This window comes from Orcinus orca, chromosome 6 (genome assembly GCF_937001465.1).
Source record: "Orcinus orca chromosome 6, mOrcOrc1.1, whole genome shotgun sequence".
Lineage (NCBI taxonomy): Eukaryota > Metazoa > Chordata > Mammalia > Artiodactyla > Delphinidae > Orcinus > Orcinus orca.
In genome coordinates, this window is record NC_064564.1 from 52095056 (window position 1) to 52105027 (window position 9972).

The following is a 9972-nucleotide window of genomic DNA, read 5'->3' on the forward strand; positions in this document are numbered from 1 at the left end:
GTAGTTTGATCTTATCTAAGAGACATCAGTGGCTCTAAGTATGCTGAAGTGCTCTTTGTATTCATACTTACTCATCATTGAACAAGGCTGCCTTTTCACTGGAAGCAAAAAGATTTAATTTATACACCATTATTATATGCTCACATATATTATTATGGGCATGCACACACAGGGGTCCAAATCTATCCTTAATTATTCATGCTAGCAGAGACAATACAGAGCTATACACAATCCAAAACCCTTAAATATTTTAGTTTAGAATGTCCTGTTTGACTTCCATTTGGAGATGGAAAATTTACCAAAGTGATATATGAAATAAGTATTGATATTAGGCACCTGCTGTACAGAGAATTCTAAGTACCAGGGGACATTACAGGGTATAAAAGGAATACCTGGCAAGTGATTTGCTGAGAGATCAATCAAAAGGAGGGATAAACTACACAGTTGTGATGCTCTCTAGAGAGAGCAGGACAATAATGGATCAACTCATACGAAGTAATTGCCAGACTAAAATTCTGGTGATGAGGCAGTGAAATACAGAGCAAGCTTCTTGGGTTAAATTCATCTTTACTCCAAAGTTGAAGGGCATAATGGCTATAGTTTTCAAGAATGGAAAAGCCTTTCAGATCCCCAGAAAATTACAGAGAAGAAAGGCCAAGTGAAGTCACTGCTTTCTGGCTCCAGGATAGGTTGTGTTAAGTGACTTGTCCGGCGTACAGTGTGTCAACGGCAGAAGAGAGCTTAAAATTCCTGTTCTCTGAACCCTCACTCAGTGAAGGGATAGGGTCCTGGTCTTCTGTAATTGGATTAAATTCAATTTATCCACAGAACAGTTTTAATAGCTACTATGACTATGGCCACATAAGATACAGCAGGTTAAATCAGTTTCGTCAATTCCATTGACTTGAGTAACTGGGGTTTAAAACTACAGCCACACACCAAGCCAGCCAATGTTCCAGTCACATTAAAAACTCATTCCTCATCACATATGCCTCACATGTTTTTTCAGAGCTGCCATACAGCTAGAATGCACTAGTATAATAGTACCAGTTGTTAAAATATTAAAACATTTCTGTTCCAATTGGTAAATAGCCACATCTCTGATAGATCCTCCAAATGCCTTAACCACAAGAGCCACCCAGACTTCTCAGATAGTCTCCATAATCCAGCAATTGAAGGGGACACAATCAGGGCCCTTGAGGACCCTGCTTCATTCTGATTGGTCAGTGCTGGAGCCAGAGTTTGTTCTGATTGGTCAGTAGCAATGGCATGCCAGTGGTTAAGTATTACTCCTACTGTTCCCTTCCATGTTTTTGTTCATGCTATTCCCTCTGCTTCGAATGCTTTTTTTCATTTCACCTGTTCATATTTTCTCTCATGTCTGTCACAGGGAACTGGACTACACAATTGTGGGAGGTGGTAGAGCAGTATCTGTAAGGCTCTTGTCTCCATATCTGAGGCTGGTGCTCCAGGCAGTCAGGAAGGCTGGCATCCCAGAAACAAAGAAGGGCTGAAGCCTTGTCTGGTCTTGCTTTTCACTTTGGTGATGAAAGTGTCCTTCAGAAGCAAAAGCTCTTTATCACAGAGCTAAACATACACTCTGAACCCAGAAGTCAGAAAAGCTGAAGGAAGGCGCAAGGGAAGGTAGAGAAATTGCAGGCCTGGCTGCTGCTTCACACTAACAAGGTGAGTTAGCAGATTAGCATCAACATGTGTGCACCACAAATTGGCTGCTGCTTCCCTTCTGCCTGCGGCAAGAATCTCCTTTGTGGCCCACTCTAAACAGAAATGTAGAAGAAAAGGAATTCTGGGAAATGTAGTCAGCCTAGACAAGGTGACTCACTACAAAGCCATCACACCTTAGTATGAAGGCTTAAGTGCCATCCCCTCCCTTTCATCCCTCTCTCATCTGGCCAGGCTGGAAGTTCTCATTTCCTCCTCTGAGTTCCCAAAGCCCTCAAAACAAAACCACATGGTGGCATTTAGCATGCAGCTCGCCTTTTAATTTTTAGTCTGCTTATTTCCACCACTGGACTGTAATCTCCTTCAAGTTAGGATCTGAAGGTCGTTACACTGCCTGACACATGGTGAACAATTCATAAAAGTTCATGGAATGAATGAGGGAATTGTTGAATGAATAATGAACTGCCTGATGGAACACAGAGATGCTGTGAAGTGGGATTCAAGGGTAGTGCAGTCACTATTACTATACAACAAATCATCTCCAAAGCTTAGCAACTTGAAAAAACAGTTATTATTTCACAGGTTCTGAGAGCCCTGAATCTGGGAGCACCTGTGTGAATCGTTCTGGCTCAGGGTCTCTGGTGAAGTCACAAACTATTGGCTGGGGCTGTAGTCTTTGAAGGGGCTGCAGGATCAGCTTCCAACCTCACTCACATGAGTATTGGTGGGAGGCTTCACCTCTTCATCACATGCACCTTTCCATGGGGCACAACATGGCAGCTGGCTTCTCCCAGAGCAAGGAATCCAGAAGAGAGGGAGGCAATACCACACTGCTTCCTATGACCTAATCTCTGAGTCGTACACTGTTTTCCACCTTTTCCTCTTAGTTAGAAGTGAGTCACTAGGTCCAGCCCAACAGGAGGAGGGGATTACACAGAGCATGAATCCCATGAGGCTGCCTCACAGGTGGGAAGGAGTAAGGCTTTGGGCAGGGGCCATGCCACAGAGTTCCTTAACTGACCTCAGAAGAATTCAACTCACTTCCCACTACTTAGTGTGTACAGTCATGTTCTTTTCTCTCTTTTTCTTTAATTCTTTTTTTTTTTTTGGTGTGTGCAGTCTGCTCACTGAAAATAAGCCTTTAATGTCAAGCCAAAGATTGGATTTTGTAGAAATACTTAAGAAGAACAAGGAGAGGGAATCCAATTTGGAACTAACCTTTCTTTACTAAAATGATTTCCACTGCTGCAGCCAAGTTTGTTTTGGCCTCTAGAAAATACTGGTGAACAAAGTTAACAGCAATTCCAATTTCACACATACACATACACATGTGCACATGCACACACACAATCCTGAGTTTGTATCATCAGAATAGATATTGTAACCTAGCCTGGGGAGTTCAGGCTAGCCTTAAGTGGTTGGACAGTAATAACAGATATATTTGTTCAACAGCTAATATAGCCAATAATAGTTTATTGAGCACATACTAAGCACCAGGTGCTGTGCTAAGGGTTTTCCATGTGTTATCACATTTAATTCTTAAACAATCCTATGGGGTAGGTACTACTATTTCTCCCATTTTTTACAGATGAGTAAACTGAAGCTTAGAGGAATTACATGACTTAGAGAGAAGCTTAAAGAAATTACTTACGTAAACTCACACAGCTAGCTGGTGCCAGGACGAGCACTCTACATTCTTAAATGCATCAGTACATGGCTGTCACCGTCCTTCTGGGAGACAAGCTACGTGCTAGGGTGGACGCCTATATTCATTGCTCATTCTTCTCTATAACCCTTTGAAGTAGGTATCATTATCCCCCTTTTATGGATGAGAAACAAAAGCTCAAAAGAAGATGTTGCTTGCTTTAGCCCGCACAGTTAATATAATAGCAGCCCAGGATTCAATCCCCACAACTGTCTGAATCAAAGGTCCATGCTCCTTCTACCACCTCTATTGTTTTCTAGCTCAGGGGTTTTCAAACTGCAGATCATAATCTATTAGTGTATAGTGAAGTCAAGTAAGTGTGTCCCAACCAGCATGTAAAACACTGGAGTAGAATAGAATGTCAGAGAAGGGAAGGAAAGAGAAGAAAAGTGAACAGAAAAAATTAGTATGCATCGCACATAGTGATGGTAAGCACTGCTTAAAGTTTTACTTCAGTTATGTATATAGGTATGTGTGACTGTGTGTGTGTGCACACACACGTGTGTGTGTGTGTGTTAGAATTTAAAATGCATTTCTTACTTTGGTTGCCATCAGAAGCATTTGAAAGCCTCTGCCCTAGCCATTCCATCTGTTCTTAAGGTCACTGCCAACAGTGCTCAGGTATTAATGATACCTTACCTTCATTGTACACACTTTCTTCTGGCTCTAACCACTTAAACAAATGTGGTTATAAAGATCCAATTCCTAGTGCCCTTTCTACTAAAATAATTACAGAAACCCATATGCAACTTACTAGCTGTGTGACTTTTGCCAAGTTACTTACCCTGTCTAAAGGCAGCCTCCCTGAATTTTACTTTCTCCATGTTTAAAGTACCATAATTATGTGCTCACTTATGCTGCAAGGATTGACTGAGATCATGTGAACGTCTCAAGCACACATGTGCCCAACACAACCATTAAATAAGTACCAGCTATTATTAAATTATCTACAGACGGTCCCTGACAACTTACAATGGTTCGACTTTATGATGGTGGGAAAGCAACATGCATTCAGTAGAAACTATACTTGGAACTTTCAAGTTTAATCTTTTCCCTGGGGTAGCGATATGCAGTACAATACTCTTGTGATGCTGGGCAGTGGCAGTGCCACAGCTCCCAGTCAGCCACGCCATCACGAGGATGAACAACCCAAACACAACCATTCTGTACATATACAACAATTCTGGTTTTCACTTTCAGTACAGTATCCAGTAAATTACATGAGACATTCAACATTTTATTAATAGGCTTTGTGAGAGATGATTTTGCCCAACGGTAGGCTAATATAAGTGTTCTGAGCAGGTTTAAGGTAGGCTAGGCTAAGCTCTGATGTTCGGTAGGTTAGGTGTATTAAGTGAATTTTCGGGGACTTAACGGTATTTTCAACTTACGATGAGTTTCTTGCGACGTAATCCCATTGTAAGTGGAGAAAGACCTGTACGGAGACTGGAGGAGTCTTAATTGAGGGTCTCACGTTCAAGGAAATAAAAGAATGAGGAGGGAAATGTGCTCTTTTCTAGCTTTGAACCCTCCAACCCCATGAAAACATAAATTAACCTAAGTAGGTCTGCAATCTTTTGGTTTATTCATCAAACACTTATTGAATGCCTACTATGTGCCAGAGACTGGACTAATCTACAATGACATAGTAAGAGTTTTTAGGGTGAGGCCCAAGTTTATAGATGCTTCCTAAAGTTGGGGTTTATTAGAAGAGCAGAGTGACAAATCACCCTGGCACCTTATTTTATGATTTTGGACAAGAGTGATCATTGCTTAACTCTTACACATAAGCTCTATCAAATGGACTTCAGTGATAATAGCCTCATTTTTTTTCAAGCCATGTCCACCTGGCATCCGACACTGAATCTGAGGTCCTCACTTTCCATTTTTATAGCTTGGTTCCTTCTCTCCACACGCCACAATTGGGAGGATTAATTTTCTTTGTACATTGTCTTTTCTTCTCTCCAATTCCCAGGTCCCTCTTTTTCTTTTCTACCCCTGCCGTCCATCACTGACTCTCCTGTGTTCTGCCGATTACCTCTAGCCCTGAGCTAAGGGACCCACCTCTTTTTTCCTATACACATTTCTAATGAGAGGTGGATTAGCAAGAATCAAAGTGTGGTTCTTAGGAGGAAAAGCCACAGTATCCCAGGACAATGGTTTCTAATTCTTTACCACACATCTTTGCTTTGGGGGGCAGGGAGCTTGCCAAAGGAAAATTGCCTTTCCGTACCTAAGGTGTGTGCGTACAACTTAACACTCCTTCCCAAAGGGTCAGGTCCAAAAGCAGGGCCTCAGAAATGTTGGTTGACTTTAATTGAACATAAAAATGATGACATTTTAGCCTGGATTTACTATTAAAATCATAAGCAGTTATTTTTACATTTGTGTGCCCCTTAAAACTTAAAAAAATATTTTCACACACATTCTTTTACTTCACACACTTACACTTACACTGTCTCATAAAACCAATGAGAACAAGGACTGTTTGATGTAATAAGAACCCTGTGAAGTAGAGAGAGCAGGTATTTTATTCTCATTTTCTAAGACAAGGAAACTGAGATACTGTGTTTTACCCAATGTCACTTAGCTCTTCAAGAGCAAAGTTAATGGCGGAGTCTGAGCCTCGTGGCAGCCAGCACTTGTCGATCAGTGCCCGAGGCCTGAACACGTTTTGTGGCCAGCACACCATGGCTTGGTTCCAACTGCACCACATCCAACAGACATGGGTCTTTGAAGCCTTCTAGCTCTGGAACTCAGGCCATAGGCAGCCCCATAGTGGCAGAGAAACAGAACCTCTGGATAAACTCTTCCAGGGAAGCTTTACTAATCTGGGTGGCTGGACAATGTCCCTCATGAATATTTGTCAGCATGATTGTCACATTATTTCACTGTGGTCATAGGGACTCAGCTCCAGAATTCTGCAGTTAAAGCACCTGGATCCCAGTCTTTCAATGGCTTTGAGAGAACTCCAAAGGCCTGCCCTTGAGCCTAGTGGGCCTCTAGGCAAGATGTCCCTCCCCACCAGGATGTACTGTCAGTTATTCAGCCATGACAATGCCCTCAAGGGCCCTACACCATGTTACCTCTTCCTTCAGTTATGGGCAGCATCCCCTGGAAGCCAGTGATTCCAGACACAAGTAGCAGAACCTTGCCAAAGTAGACTAAGGAGACGCCAGTATGCACACCACCTGCCATGACCCTATAGCACTGACAATGTGGACAAGTGGTAAAGGCTAGAACTACCCATGTTATCATGAATTCTCTGATCACAAAGCAGACCCAGGAGAGCATTCACTGTTTTGAACAACATGCAGGGCTGAGAGGTGCCGGCTGCACACCCCACAAGGGCTTTCCCACCGAGGGAGATCAAGTACATTCAAGTGGTAAAAGCATGCCACAAACTAAAGCTACACAGTGGAGAGACAACAAAAAAAGAGAGGCAGCCTGCATCGACCCAGCCCGCCCTAGCAGCACCCCTCACTCTTTCTCTAAGCGGAAACCCAGAGGCTGTTACACTACTGTTCTTCCACAGCTTTACCTGGCCCAAGCCCAGTGCCATGGATTCTGTAAGTGGGTATAAGGAGAGAAACTCAGATAAATGGAGCTTCTTTGAGCCAAGACCACTCCAGAAGTCTGACTCAAGTTTTGCCACCAGGCCTACAAAGAAGCCCAGAAGCCCTCTCCAATAGAGCTGATCCAGATCGAGGCCATCTGAATGGCTGAGGATCCAGCAACATTCAAGCCACCCAAGATGGACACCCCAGTGATAGAAGGGAAGAAAAAATGACTGCAGATCCATAATCTCAAACTTGAATGTGCTCATGCCTACTGAGTTCTAGAGCTCTTTCTATTCCAGGGACTCTGGGTAGAGGGTGTCTTGTTCCCTTTTACCTTACCATAGGAAAGGTTTTGTATTTTGGGGTTTAAGTTGTTAAACTGAAGGTAGAGCTGGAGATATATTCGGCTTTTGAGAAACACTAGTGCAAAGCTTGTCTTTATTGTATGGAAGAAGCCATTCTATACTGCTTTAATTTACAGTCAGACTAAATCATTAACCAGTGATGTATGAGAGAACTCATTACCTATTTTTATATCATTCACCCTAAACAAACACTCTGATTATTGCTTATTAGGTAAATATTTGTGTTGTTCCAAAACCCAGGCTCCTCAGTTCCATTACCACTGGCAATGTCCCTAAAAAGCATTGGCAAATAGTGGAGTAGAGATATTGACTGACTAGTTTAGACAACTTTGGCCCTCTTGACCCTGTGCTGGTACTGTGTGCTCTGGTCTTGTCAGTTAGGGGCACCTAAGATCTGATTGAGATCTGGGTACAATTAAAAATCAGACTTGGCAGGCATTTCTTTGCTGAAACTGGACTCTTTCTGCCCTTTTAGTCGACCTAATGGATCCCTTTTCCAGCAGCCAGTTTTATTGTAGTACCTCTTGGGCCAGTGCTGTTAGAAGGATGCTTTTTTGTGTGTGTCACACAGAGCAAGCACTTGTCTTACATATTCTTTTTTGCACTTTAAAATGAGATTAATTTAATTCCAATTTGGTTAAAAACCTTGTAAGGGAGAAGATTCAGTGTACTGGTTTGGAATGGATAAAAGGATGCTAAACTTTTTAAAACTAAAGAAGATGGTAACTACAGTCAGATTATAGTTTTGAGGTTCATGTGAAATTAGTGTCACCCTATTTTGTTTGGCCCAGGGGATTGAAACTCTTTTTTTCTGGATGATGGAAGAAATTAAGATTTTTCTATATGAAGGCATTTTTTTCCCCAAAATGAGCCTCATACATTTTATACATATATATATACACCTTACTAAGGAAAGGAAATAAGAAAATTGCTTTCTGTTTCTCACTGTATCTCATTGTTAAGACTATGTCCTTGTTAAGACTCCCTGTCTTAAACATTGTCTTAAATGCCTATAGTTTGAATAGCATCTTGCCCTCATAAGCAACTGACCTTTTCATAGAGAGACCCTAGAGTCTAAAATTCAGAAAAATTAATTTATGTATTCTGTTATGCTTGTATCTCTTACTTGTTCTGATAATAAAATCCTTACTGTTTTCTCAAAAAAAAAGGGAAGAGAAACTGAGACTTTCTTCTCATATTTCAGCTCTTTATTTATTCATTCTACCACGTTTTCTACAAGCTAACAATATTTATTGTTGAAACTTCACATCACTCCAACACGATTATCATCTTCGTATAACAGATGAACTTTTTATCTTTAAATCTAAGACACCATTAACTATAAAGACATATAATATATCACTCCACAGAAAACAATGCGGTCAATTAAACTATGCTTAATCATGGGACAAATCCTTATTTCAGAGATAACAAAATGTGGAGCTGTATGTGTCTTAGAATTGGTGAAAGGGAATAACTGAGTTACTTACACTTCAGTTTGCTAATTTATAATATGTAATAGTTAACTTATGGAATTGTTGTGTTACTAGTTCCAAGTTTTGCTTCTTATAGACGTGGGCTAAAGAACTTCTCTGACAAAAAGGCAACAGCTCAGCATCTCATATGAAGAGGTAGAAGAGGTTTCCTCACTGAATGAGGATTCCCAGAGATGGACATTATGTCCAAAATAGGACTCTGTTGCATTGCTTCCTCCAGAGGAGGGGTTGGAAAGCCCAGGGAAATATTTCAATATTCTTAGAATCAGAAACAGACATAATAAGAGAGAATGAGGAAATCTGGTAGAAAATGCTGTTTTATTGGCTAATACATGCACAGTCCTGCTGAAGTTGCAAAATCAATTTCCAATCCTTCCTAGGGGGACATACACGTCCCTTTGTCTTGCATAGCCCATGTTTATGCCTGTTTTCCCAACATTACTAAAATTTTTATCAAATGGAAAAGGACTTAGAGGAGTCAAGACAATTTTGTGAAAGAACAAGGTTGGAGGATATACACAGCTTAACTTCCAGATTTATCATAAAGCTACAAAATACTGTGACATTGGTTTAAGAATATATAAATCTAAAAAAAAAAAGAATATATAAATCTGTAATCCAAAAATAAACTTTATTTACAGTCAATTGACTGTTGATCAGGAAGTCAATGTGATTCAATGGAAAAGGATACTTTTTACAAATTGTGCTGGACACTGAGTATCTGTAAGGGAAAAATGTGAACCTTGATCCTCACCTCACACGTTATACAAAAACTAACTCAAACTGTGTCACAGACCTAAATACAAGAACTAAAACTATAAAGATTCTAGAGGAAAATTTAGGGGGAAAATCTTTATGACATTCGGCTAAGCAAAGAATTCTCATATAGGACACACAAAAAACACAAGTCATAAGAAAAAAAATTGTTAAGTTGGACTTGATAAAATTCAAAAATATTTCCCCATCAAAAGACACAATCAAGAAAATGAAAAGTCACAAATTTGAAAAAAAATCCAGAATATATAAAGAATAATGACAACCACACAATTTTAAAGAAACGAGTGGAAGATTTAGACACTTCCCCAAAAGTTATATGAATGAGTTCCCATTATGGTCAAGCGTCTCCATGAGGAAGTGATACTTCCTGGTGATAATTATCAAAT

General features: G+C 40.5%; 1 pseudogene; it reads left to right on the forward strand.

The window, feature by feature from the left end:
• The first annotated feature begins 6342 nt into the window (after positions 1-6342).
• On the forward strand, positions 6343-7230 carry LOC101284680 (putative monooxygenase p33MONOX; annotated as a pseudogene).
• Positions 7231-9972: the final 2742 nt, after the last annotated feature.